At 40.0% G+C, this 13925-nt stretch overlaps 1 protein-coding gene across 1 annotated transcript in view; it reads right to left on the minus strand.

Annotated features, from left to right (window-relative positions):
- The window catches only part of perm1a (PPARGC1 and ESRR induced regulator, muscle 1a), a 23402-nt gene extending 9777 nt beyond the window's left edge, over window positions 1-13625 (minus strand). Inside the window, exon 1 of the mRNA XM_032521477.1 lies at window positions 13619-13625. The gene's annotated coding sequence lies outside the window, so the exon portion shown is untranslated. The remainder of the gene's footprint in view (window positions 1-13618) is intronic.
- Window positions 13626-13925: the final 300 nt, after the last annotated feature.

A 13925-nucleotide genomic window follows, 5' to 3' on the forward strand; every position in this document is an offset into this window, starting at 1 on the left:
CCAACAGCTTGGAGCGGGACTATGTGGCAGCCCCAAAAACAACAACAATAAGTTAAAATGTAATCCCCCCCCCCATTTGGAGATTAATGAAGTGCTTCTCCTTTTTTTCTTAGAAATTTGGAACTGTAAATGTTAAGAAGTTGTTAAATAAATAGGGTTTTGTATTAGACGCCATCCACACGGAGACGCTTTTTGGAGCAAACGCACGTTTTGCTTTGTTTAGACCGATCGTGCAAACGAATCCTATAAACGCACTTTTAAACCTGGTCCCAGGGTGAAAAAATTTAAAAACCGCACCCTTGCAACTTCGTTTCGACGAAGTTTGAAGCCGCATACTTGCATATTGATGATTACATTAAATGTAAAAGTTAAAATAAAAATACAACACAACCTATGCCAGAGGATATACACCACTCAAATGTATCCCCCCCTCCCAATTTGGCAACCCAAACATGAATGCATTAATACTAATCTATAAACTATAACACAAATAAATTAATAAAATATTTACTATCCAAGCTATTAGTTCAGCCTCTACACCACTTTTGAAATATGCCAGCAAGCAAAGGTCTAATGTATGTGTAACAGAATATTTCAAGCTTAAAAGTCCAATTAGTTGCCTTTTGGAGTATGAACTTCCATGAGCGAAGGTTCCATGTTTTTTTTTTAACTTCTTGCAGGTTTTGATTTCTTGTTATATTTCAGATTTTTTCCTCCTGTGCCTGATTTGAATTTGAAAGATTAAATTTTAAGTAGATCTATCTTCCTAATATGCACATTTACTTTGTGATTACAATTCAACTTTAAATTTACAAATTAACATTCTGGTTTGCATTAGAAGACACTTAAACTCTTGGGTAGCTAAAATTATGGCACAGATGTCAGACTAAAACTAGGGCTTATTTTCTGCTTGAATGTAAAATCAATCATTAGGGAGGGTGGCTTATCTAGGGAGGTTTTGAGCCTTTGTTTACAGCTATCAGTAAGACTTAGTAAGGACAATGTGATTACAGGGCCAACCTTGCTTTAAAAATGTCACTGAAACTAAAAGATACAAAGATAACCTATCAGTCCTGATCTCATCATCTGTTAAACTATACTTGACAGATGCCTAATGTGCCTTAATTGCAGTTGAATGAATTGATTACTATGTATGGGGTCTTATTTGTAATTTAGAACAAACTATACCTCTCATCTGTTTTTTTATTAGCTATTTACAATGGTACATTTAGTAGATTCTTCACAATAAAAATCTTAATTTTGCAGCATGTCAATCTATTGCTATCGCAGAAATTAAGTGATACATTTTGGAAATTCTTGCATTTGTAATGACACACCCATATTTGCCTTCACATTGTCACGCTACATTTAAATCTCACATATTTGCATCTCACACTTTCACAGGCTGATAACTTTCATCACTATAGATATGAGAAAACAGACCTAATTAGCCAAACTACAGCCTGGGCTATGTGCCCAAGAGGGCTCTCTCAATTCATCAGCTGTGATAAAGGGAGACAAGCCAAGGCCTGCGTGGCTACTGCACCTGGGGCAGCGGGCCGTTTTGAGTGGGATTCTGTTTCCATCAACAGGATTAAGTTCTTATGAGTCCGTTCTTGGAGTTAAGATGGGAATCTGTTTGGGCTATTTCACAGTGGCTCAAGCGACAGAATTTCACCCTAATTGTTTACCATGTCAACCCCGGCAATTCAGCGTCAATTAAACACAGCCCAGTTAACAGACACATTCAGCACTAGCTCAGTGACATGATGTTTAAACAGAGGGGAGTTTATGTTTGGTCTCGTTACCAAGGATCCTTGGTTGTTGGCATCTTGTGTGTCAAACAGGGGCGCAAAGTCTTAATTATGGCAAAGGGTAGAAAAACAACAGAAAACAGTGAAAAATATTACTTTTTGGATCTTTGTGGTGTTTAAAAAGGCCTTCAGGCTTTTTAGCAATTTACAAATGGCACACATTTGATTTTGAGACTGAATTTCATTTTTGATTGAAGAGATAGAAAAGAGCTAAAAACAATGTGAGACATTGTGAGGAAATAAGTTCTATTACACATCAAAGTGTAAAAGAGTGAACTAATGATTAAAAACTAGAGTTTAACAATATATTAGTAATCACTTAGTAGGCATTGTTCGAGAAGTAGAGTTAACAGGATGTGACACAGCTTCTGTCATGTCTCTTTTTAGAAAAAATGAGCTACAGTATCAGAGACTATCTTGGTGTAACATGGAGGGAGAAAAGTGTGTTCATCAAATGGAAATATAATTCAAACAAATTGTATTACAACATCGAGGCAACCACATGTTGCAAGCCTTAGTGATTACACCCCCCACCCCTCCTCCACACAGTTTCTAACTGAGAAGAATAAAAAAACATGATGGATTCTTCAGAAGAGGTCATTATCTTGTTAATTGTTATGTCTTATTTATCTCCAAAGCTGTACGCTATAACGGACGTTTATTAATACAAAAAAGTAGAAGTAAAAGAAGTTCTTAATTTCTCTTCTTTGAATATTATAAAATGAATCCCTGCACATTAGCCTCCTAAACCAATGACTTTCAGTCTGATCACAAGGTGGGTGATTTATGACCAACCTGGTAGCCTAATGAAATACTAGGCTAATACTAACACAACTGGTATATTATTGCTGTTTTCCCTTTTTTATCAGATCTGTTATGAGTTTAATATGGTGTTAACTGTTAAGGCAAATGATTTCAAAACGCACTTTTCTTCCAGGAACACTTCGCATGCACAGGCCTGATTGCTTTTGTGAGTAGAGTAGCCTGCCCCTAAATGTTTCAATTGACCGTTTCACAATACCAGGAACTAGTCTAGTCCCACATTTAAAATGGGCGCTGTGGCCTACTGATTTATCCTCACAATGAATAAACTCAGCGCCTGCAGGCACTCAGGAGGATTATGGATCGTGACAATGGTGAGATCAGGCGCACTAACAAAATGTTAATGCTCACCTCAAACCGGCAACACAGCAGTATCAGTGCTCGAGCTGTTTGAGGGTCATGGTATCAACATCCACCAAGTCGAGCCTGCAGAATTTAGAATATATATAAAATCCAGGTCGGTTCAATTTTCCTGATCACTGACAAAGGCCTCATTATTTAGCGCTGTTAACATTAATGGAGGGCATGATGAGCCTGGTTGCAATGTAAGAAACTGACTCGTGTCATGATATAGCTAACGCTATGTTGCATAACATTTGACTAGGAACACATTATGCTTAGGGTTGCTACTGTCTGGAAAAAAAATAATAATAATTTACTGAGTTGTAACTTACTGTGCCTGTTCCCTGTGGGACGACGTCAATAACGCCAATGCAGGAGTGCAGTTTCTCCTGTCAAACACAAGATGGCGACCACCGCCAACCAAACAGAGTACGCCACTTGAAGCTCCACGGGTGTCTTACAAGCATATTTAAAATGTAATGGAATTAGGTCTGTCACTTCCGTAAGAAGTTATAATATAACACTGTGAAATACGCAGTCAGAAAGAAAAATCATGTAATTTAAACAAAGGTTATCAAGTACTAAAGCAGAATGGCCCCCGTTAGTGTGGAGTATCATCTGTGCATTAATATGTTGCACCCGATCAATGTTGAGCTAATTTTACCGGCTCCACATTAAAATACGTTTTTTACTTTATTGCAATGCATCATATTTATAAGCTCATCAAATTTTTTTGGGGTCAAATCTTAAATCCACTTGAAGCCATGACACACGTGTTTTCACTAATTTGTCTGATTGGACTTAGGCTATTTTAATCAATGTGTGAAGAAAGAGTGCAGACTGTGCTTGACTCCCCTGATAACTTACCTTTATCAGTTTTTACCAGTGCATGCACTTTAGTGAGCTTGATTAATTCTATTACAGTTCCACCCAGCTTTGACCTGATCAGCCAAAGACATGCACAATAGGTGTGCAGTGCTTTCAATCTACAAAGTCATTTCAACCTATGTTTAACAGTCAGATAAATGAAGTGGAGTGAAAAAATTATAGCAGAAAGTAGTACGTAGCATAAAATGGTAGTTAGTAAAGTCATCTAAAAATTGTATCTACTCAAGTACAGTACTTGCATAAGCAGCTACATTTCACTGCTGTAAATATGGGAAAATAGGCTTCATTTTCTGCATTGTGTGGATCAATTGTACACTGAGGAATACATGTATTCCTCCATTTAAAGAGGGCCCAATGCAATCATAATTCATTGTACAATTTGTTGTGCATATAAATAAAAACAAATGCATTCTCTTAAAGTGACCATTTCAGGTGGTATTATACCTAGTTTGGCAAATCACAGCCCAATTTTTTTCTATAACCTACTAATTTCTTCAGTTTAAGGCAGGCCATAAAATGTTACAGGCTGTAATGTGATGTATATACTGTTTTAAAATGTAGTAATGTCATCAGTGCCAAAGTCGAATGACTCACAACAATAGCTGGATCATTTCATTGACTTACAGCTTTTGTATCTGCTCCAGTTCAATCTCTGCAGCAAGGAGGCAACACCGTAGCCAACTTCTTGGTAGATTTCCTGGTATGTGTTCAGGAATAAAGACCATGTCTGGGCATTAAATAACACATTTAAACTGAAATGACAAAACATATTTTCCCAAAATCCTCATGCTGTGAGTTTGTCTTTAATCTTTCTACTCTAATCATTTTTGATAAGAAAGTGACCACACTTGCTCAGGAGCAATATGACATAGTAAAACTTACACCTGCACAAAGTATTCTTTCTTTAGTAATCTTTAGCTGCATTCACAAATCCAATTATTGAGTATATTGGCTCCATCTCAATTGCTTCCTTTCCATTATGCATATAACAACCACAGCATTACATGTTAGCTGGTGTCCTATTTTTAGACCCTTCGCATACATAGTCCAATTCTTCTTTCAGTTTCCAGTCTTAAGGCAGTTTGACTGTTTGCACATAAAACAATTTAGCTCATTTTCACCACTTCTTTCCTTGAAGTGAAACAGTTGAAGTAATTGTAAAGTGAACCGACTAATAACTTCATATTAGTGAGGTTGGACAGTGCACAATTAAGGCAGCAGACACTTGACTTCAGCTATGTGCCCAAGGTGTGGGGTGACCCTAGCTGACTCTGTGGTCTCTTTCTGTCCTGACCACATACAGCGCTGCAGGCCTCATCAGCTGGGCTAATTAGTGAAAGATAGCCAACAATATTCACTTAATCTGCTTTGAACAACAGCTTTTGATGCTATAGTGACAATATTAATATTAGAATCAAAGTTAAGTAGCTCAATCTCCTTTCCTTTGCCCCTGACCTCTTCTTCTTCCTCTTCATTTTTTGTGAATCACATGTCTACATTTTCCCAAATGTGATTATTAAGCTCTAATATCTGCACAACTGACATGAACTATACTGATGTATGAAAGAATCCCTCATCTATTCAAACTGGACATCATTACAATCTTGCAAACAGACTAAATTATCTTCAGTTATCTTAGACCTGAACCTTTCCATATGTAATAATCATTCGCCATATTTATCTATTATTTTCTCTGCTCCTGAAACAATTCTACCACAGAGTTTGTAAAAATGTTGTCCGATCTAAATCAAAAAAGTTTTAAAATAGCTTTAAGCCTCCTTCTTGGCATGTTCATTCATGTGTTCATGGCTACCATTGGGCTTTTTTTCCAGTTTCATTCAGTGAGGCTTGAATTTAATTAAAAGTTATTGTTTCTTTTAGCCTGGCAGGTTTGTGTCCAATTTCCTTGGATGTCAAATAGTACCCTTTCTTCCTTGTCTCTGCTTTTCTGGAGACAGACTCCAATGAAGCTGTTTACTTTGGGTTAACCATACGGCGAGCCATGTAAGGAATCATTCTTCTCTTGGTGGACTCAATGGGTTAATAAGTTATCTAAGGACAAAGAGCTGACAAGCTCACCACCACAAACCAAGCGATGGCCTTCTTCCTTTGGCCCAGGTCATCGGGGGTTATCAGTGACAGGGGAACAATAGGAAGTGGTTAGGGAAACAGAGCTGTCAGTCCATCGCTTTCATCACACGTAATACACTCAGGGTCCTGTGATGTCACCACTTTTACCAGCATGTCACATAGCATGAAACAGCCCTTTGACCTCCCATCTATTATTACTACTGCTCACTGTCTGAGGCTTAGAACAACTGTGGCCTGACGCGACCAGTGCAGAGTGCACGACCCACCAATAGATATTAAAAACTACTGGAAGTGACAGCACACTTGTTGCTGGCAAAATTTGACACAAGTCAAGATGGCGCAAAAACTAAAGTAAATGAAAAGAAAAGCATCAGCATTACACATGTAGCACATACATCCATTTCTTTTCATGTTTGACAACTAACTAAGTACATTCAGTCAAGTGTTTTTTTCGGTTTCACACATGGTAGAAACATCATTACCCACACATTTGCTTGTTGTGAATACTCTAGACAATGACCTGCTGTCTTCACACCTGGACTTAATTGAACATTACACAAACTTTGTAATAGGGAGCTGGCAGGGTAAAGTCAGTTTAATGTCCAGTCCAACTTGGACTTGATTTGGAGATTTACGTTTGTACGTAGGCGACAGCGCTACCTGGTAATGTCTAGATCATTTCAGGTTTGCAGTGCATGTGTAAAATGGGCTTATTTTCCCTGGGTTTAAAATGATTTTAATGTAGTTTTTCTAGAGCCTGTTTAGCATCCCAAGCTATGAAGTAATGGGCTCCTAAATGGCACTGGCACCTCACACCATATAAAAAATGTTATCTTTAGATTAGGGCTATAACATGATCATCATGAAGTCAGTTTCAGGGTGTATCCTCACCAGTAAGGAAAAGGCATATTGCACAGGTTGCAATCTTGTAAAAACCAGCCTGTAAATCACAGCCGGAGTGTGCAGCCCTGCAGTGCACACTCTCAGGTCTGAGTCCGCACACAACAAGTTCAAGTGATTGCCTGTGCTGTGCCCTTGTTGCCCTCTGGATCTGAGTCAGCCGGCTGTGGGGAAAGCATGGGCCACTCCCCTAAGTAACCTCAGGCGGAATCTCCATGCAGCATCGTCACTGGGCAGAACGACTGAGAGAAGGAACAAGTCCCTCCCTCTACAGTTAAGACGCAGACACTCCATGACCTATTTGTGGTTTAACAGCCAGATATTCAGCCTCCAAATCTGCTCCTTGTTTGCTTTCTTTTGATTTGGATCACCCACCATGTTAAAACGACTCTCCCCTGAAACCACTCAATGCACAAGGTTATCAATGGCTAACAACAGAACCCCGACAGTGGGGTGAACTGTAGAGCCTTCCTCCCTGGTTAAACTACAGCTGGTTGTTTGTGGCTTGACATTTGTTAATGGTGCGCGTCACTTCGAGGCTGAATGGCACATTCTTGCGCTGACACTTCAGATGTTTTTAACTCTTTTTTTCATTGAGGTCCAGAAGACTTTGGATCAAGTAGGACTGAAAGGCAGCTAAATTAACACAACCAGTCAGTCAATGCTGGCCTTTGCCTGAGAGTGTGGAAGAATTTGCATTGAGGCCACACCATTCACGTTACAATACTGCATGTCTCTAACAAGTGCTCCAGTGCTCGTCTGGGTCTCGGGAAGTGTAGCTCTCCAGGAAAAGAGACTCTTCATGCCAGAGGCCAAACGGAGAGCTTAGGTAACAAGAGGCGAGTTGAAGCTTATTTGCTTGGTAGTTGCCATAACAGAAAGGGTAATAGGTAGTATTGGCTAATGTGTTCCCCCTGCTCAATGAGGTGCGACAAAAGCAAATGGTCAGAGGTCAGCATTACCAACCTCTTAGAGCTGCAACCCTTTCACGCTGCAGAACAATCAATGCTGACTGTTGGGACTGTATGTTCAAATGGTCAGAATGTGTGTAGTCAGGCTTGACTACACACAAAATGTTGGCAGAATGGAAAGAACAGGAAAACGTCATACTTGGGAATGTTCACGCATTATTCCAAGATGGTTACCCCACTGCTAGTCCATCCATGTAAACAGTCTAAAATAGCTACTTTTGTTGTGTACAAATTGTAGCCAAACATAGTATAGCTTATTTTAAAAGCTATAGTGCGCGACTATTTTATATTAATGAACGTCTGTTACATTCAAGCCATTGCCGAATGAGTTGATACAAAGCTAATAAAGCCTATCAGCTCCACAAAGCTCTTTGTACTTCTCAGTAAGGTTTACAAAATGGTATAGTCTGGTGGCTTTTGTGAGGAGAAGCTTGAGTTATGCGTTTTTCCTGTACGTCCCCGCTGAGAAAGGACAACAGCAGCGTTCAGAGCTGAAGACGAAGAGGACTGCTGCAGTAGGGTGACCATATTTTGATTTCCAAAAAAGAGGACACTCGGCCTGGCCTCGAAACACAAATTCAGACAGGCTTCTCAGAGGGTTAACATGCTGTATTATGCCTCAATAGTACAAAATAACTTATATATTAAAATAAAATATGTAACAACCTGTAACTAAATAATAGCTCTTTTCAAATAAATAAATAAATATGAAATAATGTTCTAAATATGACCTATTCTGTGTCAGCTTCAAAATCCAGCTTCAACCAAATATCTTTTAAAACATTTTCAATGTAATAAGATAAGGTTATTCGGTGTCCATGTGAGCTTTGAGATCTCCAGCATCTTTATTAGACACTGAAACATATGTGCTAGCTTTGCATGCAGTGCACTCCGCCTCCCACTTGTCCCGACCGGGGCGGTATGTGGAAAGTTTTTTGCTCAGCTGTGAAGCTGCACTTACATTTTATCTGATCTGCTCCCTGTATGTGCGCGTCGCAGTGCCGCTCACAAGGCAGCCTCTCGGTTAAGGCCGCACTTCCCAACCGGGTTGCACCCCCAATCTTTCTTTGATAATTTGTGTTCAGATGACAACGTAGATAAGAGGGCTTCATACAGCTGTTAGTCAGAACCTCGCTGCACACCATACACTGTGACTTTGGGCAATCTGCATCACAAGACCAAGTGAAGCCCAGACCTAAATAAGTCTATCGTCTATCCTTGCTTTTTTTCTTTGCCTGTTGAACCAACTTGAACATACCATTTCTTTGCATCCTCGATGGAAGTTTGAAGTTTGAAGTTCCCAATTTCCGAGTATAATCAGTTTGAGTTTGGTGAATAGTTTTCTTTATTTCACTGTTATCTACAGTGTATCAGTTTCATTCTTCAAAATGTTTTTGAACAACTTTGTTGTGTAATGTTTCATAAACCTGAAGGTTAACAGAAACATGCCGATTAACTCACGATTAGCCACATCCATGACTGAAAAAGCACTCATACACAGATGTAAAACATAAAGAGAACATATAGCGAACATTTAACACACATCAGACATTGCACTACATCATTACACACCAGCCAGGACCAGGTTTGAAACCCAGGACTTTGAAGAAATGAAGCTAATCACTGATCAACCACACTGCCCAACTGAAGTTAACACATTAAAAAAGTTGTCCAAATGTGAGTTGTAAGTTCTCCCGTGACATCAGTGATTTCTTTAATTTACCCTGCCACACGTATTTCATTACTTTGTGGTAATGTCTGAAGTTCTACCATGGACTCTGTAACATTTTTTGTGGAAGAATTGTCTTGGTTACCTTGTTTCAAGCCATTCTAGCGTGATATACAGTAGAAAGCCTGCAGAAAGACTCAGCTTGATTTGTACCAGTTCTCATTAATATTCAGTGATCTTATCTGTTTGCCTCTGATTGGCTAACAACTAGCCAATGAGAGCCTGGCTATCAGTATCCTTTACCCAGTGCAACTGGACGTGCTTATGAATAGCAATGAGCTCAGGCAACATGACATCAGATGGACCAGCTTTTGTAATTGGCCTAATTTGAACCTATTTCTTTTCATGGCTAGAGCTGACAGAGGAGGTAGCAGTTCATTTGCACATTCACCACATAACACAAACACATATGGACCTAACATATTTCAAAAAATGCAAGTAAAAACGGTTTGGTGTGACATGGCACCTTTAAACGCTGACGAAGAGCCAGGAGAAAGAAACACCTGCCAGCTTTTGGCCATGCATGCCGCTGGTGATGATGTCATTACTCACTATGGGTTCACTGCAAGTTCTTACCTAATCTTGTATGATTGTTAAACCACAGTGGACCGTTACAGTGTTGTCATACTGGTTGACGCCTATGCACCCATGCAAAATGTTCTGGTCTGCACTTTTTCAGCAAGCTGTAATCTTATATGTATCCGTCAGATCCAGACAAAAAATACTTCATGTTGCAAAATCATGGCTCTGTGTTATTTCATAATGGAACAAATTAAATTAACATATTGTCAGTTCCACCATGTGGTGTAATGTTTCCCCACAAACATTTTTAAAGAAAAATTACACTGGAAAAAACACAAAGAGTCTCAAGGGTCAAAAAGCAAGTATTGTTGTGTGTCCACTTTTGAATCAGCAAGCTGGATTGATATTTGGAAGAAAAGGGCCAACAAAGACCATATACGTGAGCAAATCAGTGTTCTTCACAATTTTAATCAAACTGCACTGAACATGGCATGCTGGGAGAGAGCCTACCCCCACTGCAGCCTGGGAAAATGCCAGCCTGTCTTGAAAACTTCCAAACAATCACTCCTTCCCCTCCTCTACTCTCTCACAGCTCCCACTGTGTTGTAATATAACCTTGGAAGGGGGTTACCAGGACTGTGAGAGGTTAGTGCCGTCAGTGGGTACATTATAGTGGAAGCTGCTGGACTGCCACACGATATTACCAAATACTAGCTGTTGCTGTGAGGTTGCTGAGGTGAACTGCTTGGTTTTGGCAGGTGGGGAGCCGGGTGGGGCTCAGGCTTTCAAAGTAGGTTCTGGTTGATTAAAAGTGCTTCAGCACAGTGGTGACCGGTGATACCCAACTGCTTGCCATGAGGAAACCAACAGCATTGTATATTACAATGATCAGTTGGGGCTTGTGATCGTTCCCACAACAATCAGAACATGAGACGGATATCATGTGGAGACGGAGATTTTAAGGGGTGAGATCTTTTTAATAATATCATCCCACTGAAAGGATTAAGTCAGTCTCTGTCAGCTTTCAGTAGGTTTATAGTTTCCAAATACTCAGCTTAAAGTAATAGTTAAGTTAGGACATTTACATGTTTTACAGTTAACACCTGATTTGTTTAAAAGTCAATGTCTATCATTGTGTGTGTATGTGTTGTGGTCTTCCCGCTAATAGGAAGATAGAAGTTTAAAGATGCCCCTATCAAGACTCAGAGGGCTCTGGCAAAAAGAATGCAGAATCTGGTAAAAAAAAGTTCAACTTTTACTGCAATGCCACTAAGATTTGACCAAATAAATACGGGCTTGTTACTGGTAGATTACTTTAAAGTGAAAGGGCTGATCTGTTGTTTAGCTGGCCATGATCTCTACCTCAAACTGGCCTTCCTGGATCATATTTCATCATCTCAACAGTATTTGGAGAAACACGCCCAACACGGCCCCTTGCATTTCTATTTACACAGTGTTGTGGTCTCAATGCTCATGATTTTCAGAATGCAACAGGCGAACAATTAGAACTTGTACACAAGCAAAGAGCATGAAAGATTCATAAGTAATCCAGTAATGCTTACAGTTTTAAAGTCGGTAAGATATCACAAAGGTGAGAAGGTGTTTAAATTGTAGTTTATAATCATATTGTTTCATTCCTACTGACTTACTCTTGTTGAAGTTGAATTAGAATGATTGCAAGCATACAATTTGTATAATGGTAGAAACAATATACTATTATATATACTAAAACCTGCGTTCACTTACCCCCACCATTTAACTCCTTCCTGATTTCACCTCAGGCCCAAATGTCGCTTTTACTCCTGCTGTTTCACCCTCTCTTTTATGACCATCCCCTGTTCCCCTACTGTGGGCCAACCTGCAATGTAAAGAACCATCTCCGTGGAAAGTGGGGCTCCACAGGTAAGAGCGGCCTAAGGAGAAACTCTCCTGCTGGGCCTCCACACACTCTACCCTTTCTCTGTTGGATGCTAGCATCTTTGTTTTACATTACATTACATTGCATTCATTTGGCAGATGCTTTTCCCCAAAGCAACTTGCAATAAGTGCAAGCAAGCATTCACACACACACACACACACACACACACACACACACACACACAAACACACACACACACACACACACACACACACACACACACATACACACACATACACATACACACGCTAGAAAGGAAAATACAACCTGTTCATTACCATGTTTATCAATGCCTATTATGTCTTTTGTTGCTATTGGGTCACCCACTTGCTACCGTAGGCCTTATTTTCATGGCCAAATGACTTGAAGAAGATTCCATGGAAGTAAATGCACAATACAAAGTATGTTTTGGAGTAACATGTTGTGTTGCTGTGTGTTCCCTCTCTGCCCTCAGCCACGGCATGACACAGTCCGGTTGGGCAAAGGAAAAGAGGTAGGACTTATGTAGTCAGCCACGCACTCAGGCGCGTCCTGCTGTGTCTTGCTTTCAGTCTAGAGCTATTTCAGAGGTTATTGATGTGTCCGCCAACTGCGAGGTTTCTAAACAACTACCCTGCTGCAACAGGTTACAAGTCCAGCTTCCCGCTCATTAGGCTCTAATTGATTGTAATCTGGCCTTTGAGAAGTACTGGCCCGCTATGGGGTTGTTTTGCACATGTTAGCGCCCCTACTGTCCCTTCTACTTGTCCACCTCACTCACAAGCAGGGTCTGGAGTACAGACACAATTGGCCCTCTCAGATGGAATCATTAAAGCGGGTGGGATAGCATGAGTTCTTTTATACATCAGTTCTCTGTGGACCAGCTTGAGACCAGGGACAGTGGCCACTCTGCCTGCCCAGTGGGAGAGCCCCATCCTGGGCAGGCCATTGTTGGCCTCACCCCTCGACTGGCTGCCTGTGGTTCTGGCTGCATTGGCTTGATTTGTATGCCAAGGTCCTGGACTAAAGATAGCCATGCAGGGGAGCTGGATCAATATTGGTTTTGAGAGCTGGAGGAAAATGTCAAAATGTTAAATTCTATTGACTTCCCCCAGTGTTATTTGTTTCTGTGGAAAAAGGCCTAGTGGGCCATTAGTGTAAACAGGGCTTTGTCTTAGGGCTCAGCTTCCAGCAGGAGGCTCATGGAACAAAACCTAGAGATAGAGGGTCTTATGTGGCTAGTGGCTTAAAAATGGCTGAGCTGTGGGGCTGACGAGAGACCTTAAAATGACAAAGACAGAGATACAAACTGTTTTGATCCACTCTGACACTGTTAAAGTATGGCTGCCATCTTTTCAAATGACAGCTGTAAGTGCTTATTGGCCATTTGGAAAGATCTGCACAAATGAGTGAGCAGATTTATTACCATTCGTTAGTTAATTTATTAAGATAACAATAAGAGAATGCATAATATGATATATTGTAGTATCTGATTTAATATATATAAGTGTCATTACAGTTTTATTTATTGCTTTGGTACTATTGCTGCAAGTAGATGGTAAAACCGCACAACTCTTAGTACGAAATTAGTACAACACACAGAATTACACAGTAACGTTTTCACCACACCTAGTTTGTGGACAAGGGATCTGTCAGAGGCATGGGCATGGGCAACAGCAGAGAGGCCATAGAGGTTACTACTAGGTAAATACTGTAAAATCAAATTTGGCCAAATGAATGGAGAGGATGTCTTCACTGGTCACAACTTGATTGCACATAGGATAGATATTATGGAGATTATATATAAGTATACTATATAAGTGTATTGACTAACTATCTGTAATCTGTCTTTTACACTACTATAGCATATTACTTTCAGCTGTTCTAATGGCGATTTGAAACATTTATCTTGCATTGTTTGTGACTGGATTCACTGGTAGTTAAAACAA

The sequence above is a fragment of the Etheostoma spectabile genome, chromosome 7, assembly GCF_008692095.1.
Source record: "Etheostoma spectabile isolate EspeVRDwgs_2016 chromosome 7, UIUC_Espe_1.0, whole genome shotgun sequence".
Classification (NCBI taxonomy): domain Eukaryota; kingdom Metazoa; phylum Chordata; class Actinopteri; order Perciformes; family Percidae; genus Etheostoma; species Etheostoma spectabile.